Here is a 24615-nt window from a genome sequence, read left to right as displayed (position 1 = left end):
CACAAACATCAATTATGATTCCTCCCCAGCTTCTGGCGAGCTGTGACTCCCACGCTCAGGATGTCATCCCTGTGGACAAAGTGTCTCACCCAGGGCAGCCCCTGGGAGCTGCTACCCACGGAGCAGAGAGAGCCTTCAAAGAGGAGGGCACCAAAAAGAGGGGTGCAGCATCATGAAGCAATGGCTAATGCAGCTGCCAAGAGGATGTACAGGAGCAAACTCTAACTTTCCTTGAAGGTCAAGTTACATTGTGTCATCATGTTAGAAGGCAAAATGTCTCTTTAACAATACTAAAACCCATTTCACTAATTGGTAAGTGCACTGCATCTTCCTTTCTCTGCATTGCCTGCGATAGGACAGTTGCCATGGTAACTGTTTATTTCTATTGAATTACAAAATAAACACAGTCAAAGAAAACCAATATTTTATTTCCTAAGAACTTTCTGCCCAGAGTCCCTTATCCCTTTATTTTGTATGTTTACTTTTAACTTGTCCATAAGTAAGGGTTATTTCCTCTTTGGGTTATTAGTTATACCAATACCCAGGCAATCAAACCCGTACTGTGTGTTACAACAAACACGTAAAATGGCTAATTACTGTGTACTTTAGAAGCAGAAGACACATGTCATATTTCTGTGAGATGATGCACTGTATGGGTTGAGCAAAGCGGTGGGAAGAGGGTGGTGGCAGGTCCCACCACCTTCAGGAGTGGAGTAAAAGCCCAGCCGTGACCCACAGGAGGTCTAGACATTGCAGAGGGATTTGGGATGCCCAACACAACAAGCTATCCATGTCCACTAAACCTTATACTTTGGTCTTACTGCTGCTACAGCTTTCTGATGAGTCATTTACTACACTTCCAGGGTTAGGGGAAGGCTGCAAACCACCGTGAGACTACAATGCAGAGGGTGCTGCCTCTGTTCAGCATTGTCACTGCTGGAGGCAATAAAAATCCTGCAAGTTGAATTTTGAGCTTAGGTAAAAATGGAAACCCAGCCTAGGACAGGGTATGGACCCATGACATGATGCTGCCTAAGCCACCCAGGCAGTCCTATGTGCCAAGAGCTTCTGACAGCCCATGAAGGGCTACGAAAGCACGGCTGGTAGGTTAACACAGCAGAGAGAACAGTGACAAAAGAACAAACCACGAGAGATTTCTATGGTAATTTATCAACTTTTAAACATGGAACTGTACAGTTTGCCTATGGATTTTTTTGCCATCAAATGTACACTAGTACAGGAAATTCCTTATGATTTTTGCCAACGTGCTGGTGCAGGCAGGAGTTAGGAGAGGCCCAAATGAGTGCCATTCTGCCAACAAAAGCAAGAAAAGCCATTTACCTATATGTTATTATGCATATTCCCACTCATAAGTCACAAAAATACTTACATGGTTGCCTGATTGTTTAGGACCTTCTCCTGCACCTTCATATGAGCTCTATAACTGAAAGTCTACTCCATTGACAGTTGCAAGTACTCAGGCAGGAATATCCAATTCCCAAGGAGAGCTGCCTTAAAAATAGACTGAGGAAAGAGGAATAATGGGAAAGGTACAATTTATTGTCCTATGAGTTAATAAGGCTGTGGCATAGTTAAACCACTATTTTTCCACCTTGCCATTGCTCTTGTGTGGCTGAGCAAATTAATTCTGCCCGTACTTGGAGACTGCATGCTTGCTGCATTAACTTTCCCTGAAGTTCTCATATGCAGACTAGAGAGGATTATATTATAAGCAAGGTGTCCATGTAACATGAAACATTAAATTTTTGAACTGTTAGGTAAATAGAATCTTTTATTCTTTAACATAGAAGTGAGTTACACCATGGCATTGACCGAGTCAAACAACAAATGAGATTTAAGTGTATCCAGTATTTTTAGGGAGAACGTTTAAGTCAAACAGATTAAATGCCTTGGCACTGGTTCCAATGTAGGATTTTGTGTTCAGCAGCTGGCATTTCAAGTCTTGAAATTTTGAGTGCATTAACCTGACTGTGAAAGGGGTTTAGAGTAACTATTTGGGACTTGCAGGCAGTCTTTCAGCGCAAAACTATGATTGTTATCTGCATTGGGCCTGAACTCTCTTAAAGTCTGATAGAGTTTGCTACTTTTGCACACACATTTAATTTTACAGCCAAGAAGTCTCATTCAGCGGAATTGCACAAAGTGCATAACAGAAATAGCATAAATATTTGCTGGATTAGGCCTTGTCTTTATAAATGTGCAACCAATGTAAGCTGAGTTCTGGCAATAAATCTGTATATAAATTGACCCCTGTAACTCAGCTTGACTTCAATATCTTCTAATCCCTCTTCACAAAACAAATTGCATCAACCATGCCTGCATTTAGCCAACTACAGTTCTCATTGTTTTTGTTCCTCCTCATAAGTTCTTCCTACAGATTAAATGCTGATGCACTGAACTAACTGCTCCTGGCTGAGGTGGGCAGGTGTAATTTGATTAGTATAGATTCTGGAATTGGTAAGTACTGTATCAGTATCCTCCCTAGAAAATAGGTGACATGTCATGGGATATTAAGTATGGCCATTTAATGTAAAAACTCAGATAATACATGAGTTAAATGGACAAAATGAGAGAAAGCTTTTAAGCATTCTCCCAAGACAGATTGCAGAATAATATTACTGTACACGCAAGTAGTGCTGATTGACACAGTCAGAAGGCCATTATACTAGTACGGTATAAAATCATTATAGCAAAAAGCATTTCAGAGCTGCAGAGTGATAGTAGCAACATATAATGAATTATCAATAAAGAAGTGGTGATTCAGTTACATTACATATGAATAGAAAGCTTCCTGTTATATAATTTAAACCTGCCAGCCTGACAAGTGACTTGAATATTCAATTCCTTCTCTAGGTGTATGAATCATCCCTTTAACTTTACCGGAGACTGCAATTCTGTAGGGCGGGCCAGGAACTGAGTGGTAAGCAGTGTTTTTAAAGAAAGGTTGGTTGAGCAGACTGCAAGAAGGTAGCCTCTGCTGAGGTTCTGTTTGAATTCTCAAGGAAAGAGTATCAGCCTTTGAGATGATGATATTAAGTAAATATTTCTTCTCGTTTATGGCAGATAAACATAAAGTACAGTCTTTCATTAATTCAATGGCACCAATATTTAATGGTTTTAATTTTGTTTTACTGTAAAGTCCTTGAAGTTCATATTGTCACACACTACTACAAAGCCCTGACAAAAAAAAAACAACAACAAAACAAACAAAAACCAACCTATCAGTACCAGATTCCTGTATTTTGAAGGCTGTGCTCCTGAAGGAGACTTGTCTCAGACCTTGCTCCTCTGAACCCCACTACAGTGTGTTAGCTAAGTGTTGCAACATGATCTCATGGGAGGATTAGGACCTTTGGGAAAATTACAGGTCCTTTTAAATGATTATTTAGTATTTGCAGTGTTAACATAATACCGAAGTCAAAGATAACCGCATTGGAAGCTTAAGAGTAATTAACTTTAAAGTTCAGGGAAACAGAAGGATTCAGTTTGAATGCCCTCAGTGCAAGAACCAAAGTTACAATCAACAAACAAGGAAGATTGAGGAGCTGAAAATGATCCAGCTGCAATAAATATGGGTATAATATTATCCACTCCACATTCTGAAAATAAATACATTCGCAGTACTGTCAAACACAGGAATTTAAAAGTTTTGAGTAGTTCGAACTTGTCTTCCAGCATTATTAAGCTCTTGCATGTCTAAGACACATTTTCATATTGTTTTCTTTTTAATAAATGGAAATTGAGTCTTACCAAGCATGTGATTTCATAGATACAATATATTACATTACAATATTGGAATGTAATGCTACACAGATATCTATCTATATCTATAAACACAGACATTAATATATCCCAGGGTTATAAACACTCCAAGAAAATTGACAATATTGATAAAACAGTTCCAGTAAGCTTTTCTTCAAGTTGTTGTCTGAATGAACTGATTTTAAAAAGGCTTTCTACTCAGCATGTTTGCCTAAATATGATGGGCTGCTATTTCAGAATTCCTCAGCATCTAGCACCACCCATTTCAGACACTTCTCCTGTTTACTGCCTCTCCTTTCTTTTCTCTATTAAGGGTAGTACATTTGCAAATGACAGAGGAAATATCTTTCCTTCCCTCTTCCTAACCTGTTAGAACCCTGCAGCTGAAGACATTTCTTTTTACTGTCCTGAACGCTCTTGGGACTAAAGGCAGTTCAGAAAATTAATCACAGGCTGAGAGCTAGTAGTTAAACTGAAGCTTGAAAAGGCCTTAAAGGAGGCAATGGGAACATGGATTACTGCCTCACAAGCACTAATTAGTAATGAAACTTCAAGAAAGGAACTGGTGAACATTTACGTGAATTTTTGCTGCCTCCAAAGATCAGTGGAGTAAAGGAATTTCATTTTTCAAGTGGAGGTGTTTAAAAGCAAATCTTCCTTTATACAGCCAGGATTCTGTTGATCACAGAGCTGACTCTTTTAAGGCTCTGTTCTTACTCATTTTAAAGATAAAATAATTAATGGGACTATTTATGTGGTTTTGGGGAAAGAAAGATTTATGAGTGCATGACATGGCAGTTAGAAACAACCAAATACTTGTATTGGCTTTAAAACCATCTCCTGGGCAAATCACAGTAATCTTGGGCAAACCACTCAACTTCCCTGCCTCAGCGTTCCTGACTTTCGGGCAGAGGCACAGCTAGTTCCTCACCATAAGAATGTTGTAAAAATTAATTAGCAAATGGCTATAAAGCACTGAGGATGAAAAACGTGCTAAAAGCTAAGCATTATAATTAGTGTTATTTAATGCATCTTTAAAAATCAAATTATATTTTTTTTTCTTTTCCTTTAATAATGAAATTACACAATGGCTTTAAGAAATGACAAAGTAATTTGAAGTAAATGACTGCCCTGTAAAACTGAAACACACCCTAAAATGTGGTTATTATAGAATAACCACACACCCTGGTAGTTAGCACTGCTTGAGCTATGTATAACCTTAACTTACTAGTGCATTATTAAGTGCAGGAGGATCAGCAATTATAAAAGGGAGAGCGAGTGCTGATGCGTGTTAAATACACGTTACCTCTTTGGCATCAGCAGATTTGGTGCATCCACTCCTGGCAATGAAAAGCATGCTGGGCAAATTAGACTTGTGGCACAAAAGGATTAATTAGGGTACAGCTAATACAAGCAATGTTTAGACATGAATCAAGAAATTTAGGACACGGGGTTTATGGTGCACTGAATAATTGGCAACACCATAAAAGAAAGAAAAGACGTGAACTAATTTCACATTTACGAGAAGCAGAAAGTTCTACCCCAGCTTCTGCACGATGAAGAATTACACACTGCAGGTTTCTTTTGAAACACTTCTTATTACCACACAAAATGTTTGCCTGTGTTTCTGCTAGTCCTCCTTCATTGTACTTAAATATGAGTATTTTCAGCAAAAAGGAGCTATTTAAGGTTAAAAAACCAACAGGTACCTACTTCCTTAAATAGAGCAGTCTGGGTAAAACAAGAGAGGAGAAAAATAAGGCAGTCTGGAAATTAGGAAGCTACTGTGAATGCAGGAACACTAGCTTAGATGTAGCTGATGGCTGCAGAAATGCATGCACACCACACAGCATTGAGCTGCACAGGGGGATCCAAGCCAGCTTGCTCAGCACCAGAATCTGAAGAGCACTGATAGCACAGTTCTCCTGGCCTACTCCTTGCTTGGTTAATTTATCCTGCTTTTTCTGAAAGAATAAAAGGTAGAATAGGTGTCTTCTACCCTGCAGTGGCACGTGGACACAGCCTTCCATTTATTTATCTGAGTTCCTTATCTATAAGTGACTCTGAATCCCTTCTGTTCAGTGAAGCTGTTGGAAAAAGAATTGTCTTCTTCATCTAGTCTCTGAAACAACAAATACATTCCCTAAAATATTCACTGAAGTGCCAAGAGTAAGAGTTCAGAATTTTGTAACAGCAGCAGACTGAAGACAGCCAAAGGGACAGCCACCAGCATTTACTCAGTGGCAACTCCTCAGCTCAGCACAGAACCCATTACCAACCCACAAAATGCCTCCCATGTGACAATTGTGTCCCTTAGGTCAACAAAATATGACAGAGCATATATTCTATTTTAAAATATTTAATATTTTGCTTAAATGAATCTTGTGGAAAAAAATGTTTCAAAACATTTCATGTGCAAAATTTCATTAAGTTTATCCAAGATGCAAATAAAATGCATTCTAAAATTATTCGATATATTTTATGTATTTCTTCTATCTATCTCTTACAGAGGCTGGAGGTCAGATAAAAAAAGTACCCTAAACCAAAGAATTAAAAGAATAATATAAAAACGGAGAGAAAAGTAACCGATTTTAAGTAACCATTCTTTAACCAAATGCTTCCTCAATTCAATAGCATTGATCATGTTCCCTATTTAGCAATCAAGTTCCTTATTCTTCCAGGGAAAATGGAAGTCTTGCTTGCTGTCACACAGCCTGCAATACTGTTCCAGTTTTGTACAGCTCAGCAGATGCAGCAGGGTACATATCCTGCATGCCCATCCAGCCCATCAGGGCCAGCCCTCCGAGGGCTCTGACAGATGCAGTTCATCTGAGCTACCCTTCCACGCAGGGGTCTCCAAATCACTGGATTTACATGTAAAGTTTCTCATCCTTAGCTGTGATTTATTTTCAGGGAAATTAAACCTTGTATTCAAACACTGGTTTTCATTAAATCACTTAAAATTATATTTAAATAATTCTCAATCTCCTCTTTAATTAAACATACTAAGGACCAATTTCCATCTTTTATTCAGGAAGCCTAACTTTGTCAAGTTCCTAAGACCCATAACACAGTAGGACTGCAAGTCCTCTGTTATTTTGATTCCTTTTCCAAGTTTTGATTACAAACCCTGCTTTCTGGAGAAATGAAAAATCAGCTCCTACAAGGCCTCACACTTTAATCACTTCAAGTTAACATGACACCCTAATGAGCAATCTCCCTTTCCTTTCCATCTCATGATTTGCTCCACTCCACCTGCCAATTCAAGGCTCTTATAGGATCACCCATTGACCTTACACTCACATTACCTCCACCTCCTTTTCTCATTTTGAAAATAAAATTAATTTAGTCAGAAACAGAATCAAAATTTGCTGAAAACACTAAGTAGATATAATGTATTTATTGCCCTTGGTGAATCTCACCCAGTTCAACCCGTGTCTCCAAAGTTTCCATTTAATTAAGAGTAATATGCTTTTAAAGGCTCATTCAGTTAGTTCTGGTTTTGTTGCACTTGAATTGCAATAATCAATAAAATTCACAAAAAGAGTCACTAAGAGCAGCCAGAACTGTGTTTCAGTAAAAAAAAAATAGTTCAAAAACATTGCCTTGGAATGAACAAAGCTATTAATGAAACTGATTCCATTTAGCAAACAATTTTTTTTGTCAGGTTCAGTTCTAGAGATCAATTTCTTAGTTAAAAAAAATTGACCTGAAGTTGAAAAGATGAAAGTTTAGAAAAGAAAAATTAAATAAAATAAACCCCAACTATTTCATGATGAGTTGACATCTCACATGTAATTTCCATGCCTCTTCTGTTCTTTCACACAGATGTGGTGTGAAAACTGGGTTTACTGGTCAAGGGTGAATCTAACACAGCACGTTCCCACTTTCACAGAAATCCTTTGGTTTCTCCCTTGTTCGGTTTCCGCTAATCTGATGAAATCAGAATTGTAGCTCCATTTCCTGCCCTGTTTCTTCCTCGTTTTAGCTCCCTGCTGTTTGTTTCTAGGATATTCTCATCCCTGCTGAGTGTATATTTTACTCTCTTTAAGAAGAGCCCCGATCATGTTTCTTTTTCTCACACTATCTGTTACTGACGCTTGCTATGGGAATGGCCCAGCCCGCAGTGAGACCCCAGTGCTTGGAGCATCTGGGCAGTTATTGGGAACTAATACAGTCACTTCAGCAGCTCGTGTTAACAGTGGTCAACAATTGATTGTTTTCACTCCTTCACACTTTCTTGGATCTTAAAAGAAGAATGGGATTGAAAAGAAGCTTTTTGTGCCCAAAAGATGGACTAAATTTAACAGTGGTGTAAACAAAGAGGAATCTCCTGAACTAAAAAAAAAAAAATAAAAATTATTCTCTTAAATATGTTTACTGTCCAGGTTAAATGGATTGTGTCAAAAGGGGTTAGTTCTGTTCTCTCTGATGGGGAGCCTCATATGAACATCTGACTATGAAAATAAGATTTATTTATTTTTGCAATGATGTAAAACTGACAGAGTGGTGTCTCATCCCACTGCCAGGCCAGGGATGGACCCACTGTCTTCTCCTGCCCCCTGTCAGCTAAGTTGTCACAACTTAGAGATGTCTGTGCCTGGAACTGCTGCCCCAGGGCTTGCACAGCTGCCACCACACACTTCTCCAATATAGGTGAAGCCTGCAACCAGCCTAACCATGGCTGGCAGTGGAGACTTGAAAAGAGAAGCCTGCTAAGCTTCTGACTAAATGAACTTATTACTGACTAAATGAATTTATTATTTATGTAAGAATGGACAGACTAACTTTCCAAATCTTGGACGGCAAACAAAACCAGAAGAGATTGGTGGGACAAGAATGAAAAATACAAGAGGTTTCTCTGTAAATGTGTGAACAACACTCCATACTGCCAAACGACTGGCCACGAGGCACAGTGCCATGCTTCCCAGTGTAGTTATTACCAGTTCCTACCTCAGTCTCATGAACTAATTCTCTGATCTCCACCCAAAAAAGAACTTTTTTCCCTTGTGGTCCAACACACAAGAAAGGTTGTCTCTAATTCAGATGTTCTGCAAGAATGCTGCCACAGGGTCACAGGTGACCATCCAACCAAGATGAAAGATGCTTTAGTTAAATATGTATTGTTCCTGCCATTCTGAAGCAACATCCCTTGAGGGGATAGAGGTTTTTCCTCTCATCCCCTTCTGCCACCTGGTTTTGCAGCTCACATCTCTATCGCTAAGCTTTATGGCCCAGCTGGGGCAATACTTAACTTCATGGTCACCAGCCCCTCTGCATCTCCAACTCAACAGCGTGGTCCCCAGCAATGCCAATCCAACACTTGTGAAGCCAGCAAGGTTACTACGTGTGTGTAAGGTCCTCCTTTGCTAGGGAACGCCTGATATGCTACTTGTTCTGGAAAACTCCCTCAGGCAGCTACATGCCTGTGAAAAAGTCGAGTTGCCTCTGGGGCAATCTGCTTCTAGGGCCTGGATCTGTCTGCAAGTGTGCTTTGGAGGGGGAAGAAAGGCTTGTCACTGATCCCAGTGCAGCTGGCAGGGCTGCAGCTGAGCTGCGAACGAGCTACAAATTAGTCCAACATTTAAATGCTCACTTCTAAAGATAAAAGCCAACTAAGCCTCACACAGTAGCTTTTCCTAAGGAATGGGAAGTGTCTCTAAGAATAACCATAGCTGCTGTGGAGCAGTCGGGGTTCATGAGAGCTGCCTGACATCACGCCAGGAAGCTTCACGCTGCAATGCGATACTTTCAGAAAAGACTTCACTGCCTTACTGGTTACCATTACCAAACATCACGGCATCATCCTCACAGACAGAGCCCTGCACAACTCACATGTGTGGAGCCAGGTCTGTCTGCTTCCTTAAGATATTAAGATGTCACCTAAAGCTCCAGCTACACGAGCAATTTATGCTTTAACCTTGGTTGAGCAACTTACCTTTGAAAAGTGGTGCTGTGGCTCTCCCTATCCCAACACCAGTGCGCAGCACTCAGGGCACTTGGGCTTAGCAGAACAGGACAAAATGACCAGAAACATCCTATCAGGAAGAAACAAAATGAGAATGAAATCCATATAATCCCATCCTCAAGTGGCTGTGATTGTTAACTGCCTTTTTAAAATAAACTGCAAAACTAAGCTTAAATAGAACGTATTGTTGTACTGAGTGACAGAAGGCTGAAGTTCATCACTGGAATAAACACAGAATGTAGACAACCCTCCTGTACAGATGTATGTCTTCTTCCTCATACATTTTCCCCGTGTATTAATGTATGTGATTAACGTTTTTGTGCTTTCAGCAAAAAAACCCAAATGAAACAAATTAAAAACACATAGAAATGCAAAATTGGGAGTAATGTTCAAAGTATATGGTTTATATGCCTGAAAAGATTTGTTTTGATTTTCTCTTACTGAGACAAAAATTAAAACTTCTAAGAACATTTTATGAATTCTTACCACACTGAATAATGTGTTCCAACTGAAGATATACCTCTGAAATAGTCTATTCAGTATAAACAAAATTATGTCATATTGACGGAGGGAAGAGCAAAGCTTGGCTGTTTAATTTGGAAGATTGCTAAAAGTGATACATTTAACTCTTCTTGTCGAACAATGAAATGTTTTTATAATTCACAATACCTAACACCCTTGTTCACATAAAACAAGTCGTCCTGAGTTCCTGTTGAACTAATACACATCCTATTCTTTTTTCTGTGTATATTAAAACATTAGGAAAGAAAAATAAATATGTATAAAAATAAAATCCCAATTTCACCCAACTGCATCAAATGCATTTAACATATTAAAACATTTAGAGAAGCAGATTAGAAATCTACACAGAACACGTAAGTAGAATACAAATGCTTCAGGTATGTTCTAGATGTATCATGGACATCTCCAGACAATACAGTTTTCTGTCCACTGTTATTTTCCTCTATTCGTGGCGCACAGGTTGCTCTTCTACAGTTTGCATTTTGCACCTTACTTTCCTTTTCCCTGTTTCTCCCTTCCCTAGTTGTCTTTTTCTCCTTTTCTATTGTTTTTGGGTTTGGTGGTGTTTTTTCCCCTTTATTTTCTCTCTCTAACACCATTTCTCTGCTCCCTCTGTATGGCTGACTCTTGTACCCAAGGTCCTTTATTTTTCTCTCCCCATGGTTTACTTACACTGCAATCTCTTGAAGGATGACAAGTATGTACAAAGCCCAGTTATTGACTGGGGCTTCCATGCACAACACACCCTCTCGCCCACATATTATAGTTCATTACATTACAAAACGTGTTGATCTTTTGAAATGGGAACACTGTTGATAAGAAAAAACATTCTTATAGATAGTCCTCTCCAAAACATCAGATAAGCTGTGAGAGCTCTCCATGTTAGCACCTCATGGGCCGATCAGATGTGCACCATGTGGAAATGGGGATACAGAAGCAAAAGAATTATGATGGAAAGCCAAGCCAAATACTTATTATTATGCATATCTGCAAGAGCAGTTACCACCTTCTTCAGGAAGATCTAAAATGAAAAAAAAAAAAAAAGACCAGCACGCATTCTGAAAACACTGAAAGCATATAGTGAAAGTTTATAATTTAAAAATATTAACTGTCTAGCCTAACAATCTTCATAAAAATCAAAATGGATTAAATTTGCACAATGTCGTCCCTTAAACCAATTCAAACCAACCCAATCCAGAATACTAGAAACAAGCTGTTAAAAATGTAGTTAGTTACTAGTTAACGTTCTCATTCTTTAACAAGCATGAATGAGTGCCACTAAACATGTCCCTGGCCAGTAACACGTATGAGAACACCAGAAGTTTAAGTTTAGTAGACTTCCTCACCATTGTACTCCGTGTCTTTCTAGCCATGCCCAGAAGGATCTGTTTGAAGGAGGAAGAGTAGTTTAGTTCTTAAAGCTTATTCAATCATTTCCCTTTCCACTGCCATTGTAAATGTCAGCTTTTTCCTGAGCCTGCAAACATCAACAGGAAGCCCATAGTACTCACGCAGTCCAAAGAGCTGCAGATAATACTGTATCTTCACTAGATGCATGATAGGACCACAGTCTGAGTTTAAACACACTAAGCAACTAACTTTAGGATGATGAAAAACTGGGGTGTTTACCAGTAAAACTTTTATTAAGTAGAGCTAATGAACATTTTGGTTAAAAACAGACTGATCCTTTTTTCAAAAGGCTATAGCAGTAAGAACCTTCGCAGCTGTTTTACAGTTTGGCTGTTTCTTTCTTGAGGGAAGTATGTTGACTTCATGTTGGACAAGCATGTTGACCAAGGGCTTGGCATGGCTTTTCTGATACAAACACCTTCTGGGATATTAACAACTTGAAGATAACTAGTACTGTGAGAAACTAAGTGTATAGGTAGAAGATTTAGCTGAAGAAAGACCACAAAAGTAAAGAACTGCCATTTGAAAAGGTGCCAGAAGCAAATCACCACTTATAGTACAAAGAACTAAAGTGAGTACTTGAGCACCACTGAGAATCTGCACAAGTTTGTGTCACACTCTCATTCAATAAGGCAATCAAGATGATTAGGGAGTGTAGGAAAGGCTCATTAATGGCCATAGCAGACATTGAGTCAGCCTCTCATTTATAACCAGCGTGCCTGGACAGGCTTCATTTTTTTTGTTTTTAATTTAAAGAAGTGAAATTTTAGTGGACAGACAATACACCTCTGTACTGTACTACTTGTTCTTGCTTAAAAGCTGCCACAAGCTTTATTGAAGTCAGTGGTACTGGTAAAAATTATCAAAAAGAAAAAAAAGTGCTTCACAGTTCACATGCTTCCTTTAGTTAGCTCTTTAGGTCCTTAATAACAGGGATTTTATTCTTAAAATGCTGAAGAGAACACCAAAGCTTTAACTGATGACAATACTCAGGAGTATGTCTTTAGCTTCAAAGACAGAAATTTTGCATACTAATCACTGGGATTTTGGAAGAAGCAGAAAGCAAAGATAAGAACTATGATGGAAATGCACCTGATTGGTAATAACTGTGGTTGAGGTTGTGAAACAGCAGCTTTTCAATGAGAACAAGGAGTGTGATTTGGTATTCTATCCATCTTAACCAAACAGCAACAGTTATCTCAGTCAACAGTAAGTGTGTAACCCCTTTTAACTATACCCTGCAACACATATGTAAACCGAAAATGGGGTGTTTCTCATTTCATTACACATAGAAGTTTCACTGTGCACACACACCTAAGGATACCTAAGCATTTCTTTCTGTTTCTGTAATTGAACACAGGCACTACAGTCTTAAACAAGAGCAACAGAAGCATTGCACGATACTAGGGTCATGCGACAGAAAAGCATAGATCAGATTTACTCTATAAATGACATTTGTATGACCACAGAATTTCCACAAAATAGAAATGAAAATATTTGGTTGAAATCCTGGACCCACACAAGGTTCACTTGGCCAAGACTAAGTCTTCACTCAGGAAATAGAAAAGATTTCACTACAAAGATTGATCAACGCCTCCCTCCCACCCACAAATCCTCAGCCACACAACACTAAGAAGTCCTGTATTTAAATACAGTAGTTATAAAAAAATGAAAGTTAAGTGAACAAAAAAGGGCAAAAATAATAAACATGATATGCCTCCTTGACAATAAAAGTGTGATGTTCAGGTCCTTAGTACTGCAATCAATTGTTCCTGACGTTTGAACTGGGGTTTTCCTGAAAAGATTCCTTTGTCTGGTGCCAACTAGCCTTTCCTGAGCTGTGCAAGAGGTCAGACGAAGTGCCTTGGTAGTATCTCCTAGTTTCAAAGCACCAGACTTTTATTTGTCCTTGTTTCCCAGTTCCAGAAGACACAGGAGAAACTTGATTGGTATACTTCTCTGGTACAGAATCAGTCACCCTTCCAGAGCATCATGAAGGCATAAGACAATGAAAATGCACATAATAAAAATAAATAAAATACACATGTCCTTGATAAGGCAAGAATTTAATGTCATTGATGTAACACTGTATATCAGAAGGACTACTTCACAGCTAAACAATTTCAGTTTTTCAGGTTTTAGAATTTGGACCTATGTTAGAACTAGTCAGAGACAGCTCTCTGGGAAGTTTCTCCTGCTGAGGAAGCATGTACAACACTCAGCTGTCTGCATGCCATAGAGGAAGAGTGTAGGAGCAGTAGAGCCAGCCCCAGTGCCACAGCTTGGACAGCAGCCATCAGGAAAATTCTGAGGTTAATGATGGCCGTGACACACTGATGCCATCAAACAGGAAGAGCATGGCTGGAGGTGTGCAGGTCTCCCCATTCTTGTGCCTCTGTGCACAACAAAGCTCCTCTTAAGCTCTCCAGACAGAGCATCATTTACAGCCCTCAGCTTGAAGGTTGCCCATTATGGGTCAGTGTACAAGCTGCTGTTGCAGGAGGAGACTAAGGCTGGAGGGACCCACCGCTGAGCAGGGTGGGTTCAGGATCCCCCTGTGGACAGAGGCTGAGCAGGAGCCCATTTTGTTACTGCTCAGACCTGTCACAGGCCCATCAGACTCTGTAATTTGTCTGTGGGAGGAAAGAGGACCATAAAGATCTGTACAGCACAGGTGGCACAGCAGTATATTACAGGAGGTCTCCCTCCCCCTGGTAGCTCAGTATCTCCTCATGGTGGAATGGGAGTGTTTTATTTTTGTTTTTCTTTCCATTAGAGGATGACCTTTGCTACAGCTAGGTTGATCTGCTGCAGAGCCAACATCCGCCAGCTTCCAGAGCTTATGCTTCTCCAACAGCAGCAGATATTTTCTGCTGCTCCAGTGTCCTTATTTAATCATGCTTCCATAAATCAAAAGTGACCAAAACTGATTTAACAAACATTTGGGTGAGAACTCAGAACAGCTGAAGAGAGACCAAGACTGAGTCATTGCCTGATGCAATTTCAAACAGTTCAACTGTAAACACAGTTGAGCTCATTGTTGTGTTAACACCAACCTCTCCCCCCCGCCAAAAAAAAACCAAAACAACCAAAAGATTTTTAATTGCAAGTACATTGCTGAGAAAACGTCACTAAATGCCAAATGAAAGATGTATAGAGAAGGATGTTTCCTTTGGAAACTGACCAAATGAACATCTGGTCGCTGAGTCTTCTGGAAAAATCCATCAGAGGATAATGACAGCACCATTAGATGCACCACCATAATTAATACTACGTTTCAATGGGTTTAAACATGAAAAGTGCTGAATGCTGCTGTGAGATGCGTTCTCAGATCACACCTAGTTCAGCGAAGAGTGAACCACTGATTATTGGGAAGATATATCAGGGAAAGGATGACACACTGCTCCTACACTGATAAGCATTCACTGGCAGCTAGAGTAAGATAGCAGGGCACAACAGAAGGACATCTGCTCTGACCCTGTAGGGTATTCATTACCTTTCAAAATGTTCTAAAATTATCAACAAGGACTTTTAAAGCTAAACTCTGAGGATGAACATGGGAAATAATACAGAATTTCAGGTTAGTCCTGCTGCAGAAAGAGTAGAAAGCACTTTGTTGTACTTGGAGGGATTGTTTTGTTTTGCTTAATAAGGCTCATAGGATGTCCATAATTAAAGAGGAATTTAAAGCATATATACATGATGGGTTTTCATGGTGGATTTCAACAAGAAAACAGGATTTTTAACACTTAGTATGATCTCTATGTTGTGGGAAGTGTGACTGTTATACAATATATGGCTTTTGTATTAGATCCATGGAGTTTATTTCACAGCTAAGTTATGGCCCCAGTACAAAATCACTGAAATCCCACTGAAAAAATTCACCCACAAAAAAAACCCTCACCTGCAGTGAAAATCCCACCTGGATAAATTACTTTGATACCACTGCAATGTAGGTACAGACTAACACAATCATAGAAATATTACTAAGAGGGAACTCTAAGGTTTCTTCTCTCCCCCAGAACTGTCATGAACAATAAATGAGCCATGACTTTGTCTAACCAGCTCTTGAAAAGTTCCAAGGGTCTCTGGCCAACCTCTTTCAGTATTGCCATACCCTCCTGGGGGAAACATTTGTCCTAACATGCACTTCAAATCTTCCCAAGGCACCTCTTGTGGTTGTTGTCCCTTGCTAGACTGTCTGTCACTGAGCAGTGTAGCTCAGCTCCTTCCTAACTACCCTTCTTGCTCTCCTCCACATAGAAGAGGTAGAAAGGTGAGAAATGACACAGCAAAATCCTTCAACACACAGCATCACTAAACAACACTTCATCCAGGATACAGTTTAAAAACTTTTAAGACTTTTCTACTCCCCTGTGTGTTCTAAACTTAATTTTTCCTATGCCCAAAGCTACCCTAAAACATATCTGAAAAGTATTCCCATAAATTGCGCAAATAAGTCATTTGGGTAATATTAATAAAAAATGAAAGCAACTCTTCTCCCCAACCCAACAAAAGCAATATAAACACATTTAAACAGGGGTTTTGTCATATATTTTTAACAGGAATTCTATCTGAGGATCCATTTTACAATTGCTAAAAGCAGGATTTTAGATCACTAGTATCAAATAAAAAGCACTGTGGTCACAAGATGCAAAGAGACATTATGGAAAAACTCACTCTGACATCTTATTTTTATAGCTAATTAAAAAAAAAAGTGTCAGCAGCCTTTATGCCAGATTAAACAGTGTTTGTCCTACCACAGCCAGTACAAACTGCATACTGTAAGCTAACCCAAGTATCCTTTATCCAGATCAAATTTACACCCTGAGTGCTTTGATAGCACATAGATCGGATATTAACAATGATGAAACCACAGCCCACATTGTCAGACAACTGCATAATGCAGCCAGGTGATCTTATAGATACTTGATTGTACCTGCATAAAACCTCCAACATCTGTGGAATGTGCCTTACAAATGTGCTGAATCCTGAAACTCAGGAAGACATGTCTCTCTTTTACCATTCACTTTCGGAACAGATTTTTGATGGTATTAAAGTTGTGGATAGCTTCTCATAGTGCCAAATATGGCTTAGTTAATCAAATGAAATGTTCTTAAATATTTAGGATAGCTTATAGACTGCTATCTTCCCACATTTAAAAATTAAAATGGCTTATTTCATTATGCAGAAATCAACTGAACATGCAGTTGTGTCATACAGCAAGTAACTCAAAAGAATTATAGCTAAGTGGTTTGGACAGTCTATATTTAGCGATTCTTACTTCCAAATACTTAGACTCTAGATCTGTCCTTAAAGTATTCTTAAAAGGATTGGCAAGTATGTCTATGTGTAAAATATGATAATCCCATGTTAATTCTCCTCCTTACCGCTCTGTAGATGCCTGGAAACAAACCATTGTAAGCATTAAGCTTGCTCGAGTTTGCACTGCATTTGTATTCATTAACCAGACTATTAGTGAGAGCATTTCAGAATTCCACGACTTTTCTGGTAGCTGTGTATGTACATTCACCTGCTGTATTACTTATTTGTGTGAGTGTACATCTACCCACACATTTGTCTCCACTCCTGCATGCATACAGATCAATATGTGTCCCTGTGTATTTATGTCTTTCACCATTCTCAAGACATTCAGTCTACTTCTCTGGCACCAGCTCTGGGAAACTACTGCTTTAGCTAATGCCCTTCTGACTGAAAACAGAGCTCCATGCATCATTGACAGGAACCAAGGCAAAAAAGTAGAACAAACAGATGAAGGTGTAAAAAAGGGAAGTATTTATGCTAAATTCAAGAAAAATAAAGGGATTAAGGGGATGTCACAGACTAGATGATTTAAGAAGGGGATTTCTTCTGAAGAGGGGATATTTCTCTTGTAGAATAGAAATCTATCCTGTATTCTAACCAGTGTTAATTCTAACATCTAGAACAAATCTAAATCTTAAAACCGAGATTAAGAGTTGGCTAGTGGTGTCTATTGTATCTGTCAATGGTTTTACAAACCAGGGAGAAAATATTTTATGTTTGATTCAGCCAGTACAATAATAACATTTATAGGTTGCCTCAGGAGCAATAATAATTTTACATGTTTTTCAGTACTCGAGTATTTACAGTGATTTGAATTATTGTAACACATTCAGATTGTTTTTTCTATCCTCTTTCAGAGATCCTGGATTAAGGAGCCAATCTCCCTTCTCCTCTCTGTCACTTTACATTTGTAGATGTAGAATAACCCAAATACTAGCAGCTGTGCATTTGTAGGGCTATCATAAGCAGTGAAGCAATTCTTTCTCTAAATCTTCTAAGCTAACTGTGTTGCCTCCTTCATATTTTCATTCAGCTGAGGACATTCTGGTCTTTTTATGGAGGCATGAGTACAAGGCCAGGTCGGATGGGGCTCTGAGCAACCTGGTCTAGTGGAAGGTGATCTTTAGGGCCCATTTCAAACCAAGCCATTTTATGATTCTATGACATTCATGCTCTAGACCTCACATCTGATCATTATGTTGGTCTAACACAAGCCTACTGTCCTAGTGCTTGTATCTCCAAGGGGTCTGAGCATTTACAAATATCTTTACCTTTTTTTCAAACTAAACCAGAGCACAAAGGTTTGACAAAGAAAGCCCAGTGGCCATGGTGATATCATGAAAGCATACCTGCCTTATGTTTAAGTCAGTGATTGAGCTCCTCTCTGAGCATGCAAATATTTCCAGGAGAAAATGGCTAATGTATCCAAGGAACTTCTACTCTGCTACTACTCTATCCCTCAGGCACAAATAGTATGGGGCTTACACGCAGACTCAAAAGTTATACCAATATCCATGCTAAAGAACCATACTGTTACACGATAGCTTTTAATCTGCTCCCATGCTTAACATATTCATATAAATCCCTAGTGCTACTAGGATAAACATTTCAGAAAACAGAAGTTATTTATTACTAAGTAAATAATTCTTTTCTTCCTCACTTGTCAGGTGTAAGTGAAAGACAGAAGCTGAACCACACATGCTGAATAAAATGGTTTGGGTTGCATTGTCAAACTCACCACAAACTCCTTGTATGACTTGGAAGAGGTCAGTCAATTCTGAGGCGTTCCCTGTGTACAGAAATCCCCAGATGGCATTTTAATGTGAGGAATGCTGGCTTTGCTATAAAATTCTGCTCTGAAATTACAGAGAAAGGGTGAGGTTTGCTTAGGCTGTAGTTGCATTTGCTATAGGGTATTGCACGTCTAATATCTGGAAGGTAAGAAAAGCAGAGGGAAACTATAAAACTGCAGCAAACTGAGTGTAATGACAACAACTCTGGTGATGTTAGAGAGAAAGCACCAGCATTACTGTCTATGCAGCACAAATGCAATGGGGGAATCTAGAGTATTTACAGTTGTTCATCAAACAGAAAAGCCTCGTTGCACTTCACTTGGCAGAAAAACAATTCCACTCGCATTTCTCATGATTCTTTTATCATTGACTTGGATTTAGCAGAGTATACTAACATTTCATCTCTGATGAAGGCACGAGACTGGGAACATTGGCATATTTTGTGAGTATAATTCATTTTTTTGTTCTGGTTGGAATGCAGCGCAGTGCAACGTTACTGCTGGGTGAACACCTGTAGTTAGAAAACACTGGTTTGCTCAGAGGGCCCAAAGCATGCCAAACTGTTCCCTGGAAGGGGATTTGAAAAATGAGCATTTTAAAAAAAATAAATTAAACCTCCTGTGAACAAAAAGAAATAGAAAAGCAGGCATGAAACTCTTCTTTCAGCGACAGATGTCAAAATGACAAAATCAAGAATTTGAATCTCTTGGGGATGAATTTCAGCTTTGTCTGTAGGACAAACTAAGGCCTATCTCAAACACTGTAAGATCCAGTTCCTCAAAGCACCAAAATACATGCTTGTCCCAGTTTCTCAAAGTACTAAGATGTGTAAAAGTCAACAACAGCATTGCAAGGAATGACACTGAAACTCTTTACTTTGAGATGGATTAATTTCACTTTTATGGAAAATTACATTAAGAAATGAAAGGATTTTATTTCAAACTGTCAAAACCTTCAATTTCATTTGCAAAATATCAAAATATGATTTGGCTGCAAATATTTTATCCAGTTTTGATTTACAGAAATGGTGAATATCCTTTTAAAACATGTTCTGAAAATTTGACTTAAAATTGCAGACAGCCTCCACTATCACGAAACTCTGCCAGCAAATTAATTTCAACTTTCCTATATAAAACCATGCTCACAACCACTTTACTTGTCACAAAATAAATAGATAAAATAACTAAATTCTAAAACTTCATTTTTGTCTTCTCCTGTTTTGTCTTCTACTGTTGAAGCCCAGCAGACATACTAGTTGAACTGAAACTCAATCAAATTAATTTTGTTTGCACAATCTGCTTTTCCTTGTCTTGTACATGTTTTTGAGAATTTCCAAGTTTCTTTTCATTTGTCCTACCCCCTGAATAATATTATTTGCCATTAATTTACACCAAATTTTCCTTTCTTCTTTTACGTATCATGCAGTTTGACAGTCTGATACTGATGTTCTAGATGATTCCCCATCTTTCTCTCCTACTGCTGCTCTACCATGCAGTTTGCCCTCCAGGCATTTTACTGTTCTGTCCCATTTATGCTTCTCTCCTGCATTATGCTTGACACTTTACCCTTTCTGTGGTTCTCCTTCCACATCTTTTTCCATGCTGTGATTAAACAACACCAGATACAGCAAAAAGGGTAAGAAAATATAGCTTCATTTGTTCACTTCAGCTTCATCCACAAGACAAACAAAATTATATATCTAAAGATAATTAAGCAGTTAATTTAAGTATCATAGTCTAACTGTGACAAAGCTAGATCCGTACAAATATTTTGCAGTCTCAGAAAAGCATAACATGTATAGTTATTATTGCTCTAGGAACATTCATTTGACAAAGTCCCTGAAAAGCCTCTCCTGCACACTGGGGATGTCTGAAGTGGCTGATGTTTCCCAGAAAAAGCTACTTAGAGAACCATAGTTTTTGAAGCAGATTCCCATCTGTCAGTCACTGTCCTAATGTGCTCCTTTACATTTAACTACATTTTCAGATAAGCAATACGTTCATTTAAAAGATGAGTAAAGCAGTAATGGCTCAACAGGATCAATGGTGATGGGATATATTCCTGAGACAGGGCCAACTTTCACAATTAGGCCCTCTATGTACCCATACATTAGTTTGACATATGCTTTCAGCACGTAAGTTTCTAGTTGCAGGTTTACAGCAAATAGAAAACACTACTAAAAATCAAAGTGTTCACCAAATATTTCATGTCCCAAAACAATGCTGCTAATTAATGCTGAAACACAAAGTGTCTAGAAGAAGACTCAATGGAACTCATATGTCTGTTACCATTAAATCTTAATAAAGTATTCTTCTATGAAGGCTCTCAAGCACAACCCACAATATTTTTATGAGTCTATATGAAATCATAGTATTGGTCTAAAAATAACTGTATAAGAAATATGTTGGCTTTAATGCTCATCTATTGCACTAAGGTTCTTGGTATAAGGATCACCTCAATAATGCTTCAGAATACAATACAAATAGTCATTTCAGGAAAAAATTATAAAGAATAAACCAATACATAATGCCGTACAGGACTAGCCTAATATACATTGTGATTATCTAAATGCAGTGATAAAAGAGCAGATTTTTCCCCTCCTCATTTTTTACAATAATCTCATGTAGTTCAAATTATCTACGTCTATCAACTCCACACACTGGCCAAGGCTGAAACAGTGTTGACCAGATCCAGAGAAGTCAATTAGTTATGCTGATTTGCTCCAGCTGAGAATCGATTCTCAGTTGTCTTTATGCTTCCTACAGAATATTCTGTAGGAAGCATTGCTTTAATGAAGCTTGGTCAGCATGTATGGGAAATGTCAACATGAAATTCCTTCTCACCAGCTTTTGGACTTCTTAAAACAGACAGTTTAAAAATATCCAATCCAACACCTAGAAAACCATAGGCTTTCATTGAAATGGCAGACAAATTTAAAATCACTCTAAAGGAAAGGGCTTCAACATCATCGATCTAGTAAAACTATTATCCTTCTTTTCTTTTGGCAGGTTTTTCTAAATTTACAATTAAATCGTTAAAACTACTCTCACACAGATGCTACTGATGAGAAATAATCACAAGAAACAGAGCAAACAAAAGAAAGATCATAAAATACATTAACTTTTACTAGCCATGCTGCTGTGCATTAGCATTTTTAATAATGACCTCATTACCATTTCGTTCAACAAGCAAACAAAACATGTTTATTTGATAATTTATTTATTCTAAAATAACACAACCTTTTTATGTGTCCTTGTTATGAGCTCACTAACGTTAAAGGCACCGCTACAATCAGTTAAGTAATTATCATAGGATAAAAGCTTTTACCATGAAAAAGTTTTGTTTGAAAAAGCATGAACTACGATTCTCATTGATAGCTTTCACCAAGTGCAGGATTCAGTACATTGTAGCACAAAGGCCTAGATTATCTCCCTCTGTTAAAGGCTTAAAATTCTACAACCAGACCATGCCAGTTACCAGTATCAGATTATGATAACAAGATCATGTTCAGTTATAAAAACAAGTGTCTAAACTTTTCTCATGTCACTTTCTATCTAAGTCCCATTGCCAGTTGTGAAAGGACCCATCTGAATGTGTGTAGAAGCTCATTTTAAAGCTAGCTCTTTGAACTGGATTCATGGGGTATTTGCATAAGAAGATTTGGGTAAAAAGAATGGGCTGGTGCTGCATCTGCCCATTAATATGCCTGCTAATTCAGCACATTGTAAGCCTATTGATGTATCACAAAAGGCTCAAATTCAAGGACAGTTATCCTATTGCCATTGTTAGGGTTTGAATTCAAGTAATATGTTCACTATAGGAATACAGTTGTTACAATTAGATATTTTTCTATAATGGTATAAAGAACCGACGACAATCAGAATTACAATAACGCTGATAAAACTTTAGAATTCATGAATTCTATTATTTTAAAAGATGCAGGTGCTGATTAATTTTGCTTTGCATAATACTTGGATCTTGAGTGCTGTAATATTTAAAGAGCAGCAGCAAATTGTGGCAATATAACCTATCAAAGCTGGCAGTCTCCCTTTAGTGCCAATGCACATTTATCTTGTTTATGAGAGTTTTAATAAAAAATTAAAATACTAAACTAAGTTTCAACAGAACAGAAGAGATCTACATCATGAACACAAGGAACGGGTATTTTAATCCTGCTTATGAAAAATGCAAAAGCATCGCTTGTGCTATCAGGGGATATCCAATATGGAACATTTTTATGGTGAATATGAATTGTTTGAAAACACTGTATACTCACAAATGGAAAAAAGAGCAGAATCAGTGATTCATGCAGGAAGCACAGAGCAGCCAATGCACCAGCTCCACAGTGGATTCAGAGCAGACACTGAGGCACACAGGGAAATAAAAAGCTGCTAACTGAAGTGCTGTAAAGAAATTTTAAAGCGCACAACACAAAGGAAATGCTAAAGAACAGGCTAAAAGGAAACAAATGCAGAAAACAGCAAATTAAGTGTAGTTAAACTTAGCGGTTCAAGCTCCCAAGTTTGTGTGTGTTTGAGACCACAGTGCGTGGCCCATAGGGGGGAAAAAAGAGGAATAAATGTGTGCGGTGGTCACAGGGATTTTCTGGGATGGGCTGTGCCGATCTCCACTGCCCTTCTCCAGGAGAACCCTGGCTCCCCACTGGAGACCCGCGGCCCCCGCGCTCCCACACTGGCGCATTGTCCGGCCGCTGGGCGCGGGGGCACGGCTGCATTTTTCTCACTCCACGTCCCTCAGAGAAGACATCAAAGACCGGAGAGATGTGCTCTTTGTGTTGTTTGGTCTCTGACTCTCAACATGTGGTTTCGCAGGCCCAAACATCGGCACCTTTTAACCTATTCTGTTCAGCTTAGGCCTCAGCTCCATTTGAGCATTAGGGAAACTATAGTAACCGATAATCTGCCTGTTCCTGAATAGAAACTATGTACCTTGTCACACAAGAGCCCGAGGATCACCATTCGGGACAAGTTCCTTTACAGGCCCTCGGCTTTCTTCACTGGGGCCCGGCCTGTCCTGTTGAAAAGGTGTCAAAACCCTTCGCCTTTCTGCAACGGGGGATCTGTGTTAATGTTAATTTATATTTAACAAATGGGATATTGTCCCTCAGAATGTATCAGTATTTGATGATCTATTACAAATGTTTTCATCAAGTCATAAATGCGAGCCCTTGACAAAAGGCGAAAGGTCTCTGAAGAGAGCAGGACGGCGGCGGGGAAGGCAGGGACCTGTTGCACTGTGTTTGTGTGTGTGTTTTTCGGTGCAGACCCAGCCCCACACAGGTGGTGACAGCAGAGCCCCAACCCGCCCCAACGCCCTGCGCTGGGCACCGAGTCCAAGCGGCGCGTCGAAACTCAGCGGTGAAGTGAGCGGCAAAGCCTCTTCCCAGGCCTGTGTTTGCTGAATCAAACGCTTTCTACATCAGCAAGTTGCAGAGAGAACTTTGTTAGTTGTTGGTTTTATTCATGTATGTATTTTGTAGCGATCTGATCTCCCACTTAATGAGCTTCCCCCCAGGCACGGGGAAAACCTCATCACCAGTCCCATTTTTCACGCACTCAATCCATAATCCAGCACTGCACTGTCTTGTTATTAGCACGAAAAACAACAACAACAACTATGTATATCATGTAGATCAGAGCCAGGAAAGAAGGGAACAAATGTCAAGGGTTTGAAGAAGCAATTTCAACCCAGCTTCATTTCATCTCTGTCACTCTCTCCTGACTGTCACACAACAGCCGCCTGCTAACATATTTCCCTCCACTAAAAATGACATTTCTGCTTTCTTTATAATAG

At 38.9% G+C, this 24615-nt stretch overlaps 1 long non-coding RNA gene across 1 annotated transcript in view; it reads right to left on the bottom strand.

The window, feature by feature from the left end:
- LOC120323046 overlaps positions 1–18800 on the bottom strand; it is a 21357-nt gene extending 2557 nt beyond the window's left edge. The window contains exons 1-2 of the long non-coding RNA XR_005563125.1: positions 18747–18800; positions 9722–9821 (exon numbers count right to left, since the gene is read on the bottom strand). This is a non-coding gene — a long non-coding RNA (uncharacterized LOC120323046). The remainder of the gene's footprint in view (positions 1–9721; positions 9822–18746) is intronic.
- Positions 18801–24615: the final 5815 nt, after the last annotated feature.

The sequence above is a fragment of the Pipra filicauda genome, unplaced genomic scaffold (genome assembly GCF_003945595.2).
Source record: "Pipra filicauda isolate LSUMZ 115617 unplaced genomic scaffold, ASM394559v2 scaffold189_size1545977_pilon, whole genome shotgun sequence".
In the NCBI taxonomy this organism is placed as follows: domain Eukaryota; kingdom Metazoa; phylum Chordata; class Aves; order Passeriformes; family Pipridae; genus Pipra; species Pipra filicauda.
The sequence above is the reverse complement of the archived record's forward strand: the minus strand, read 5'-3'. Positions and strand labels throughout refer to the sequence as shown.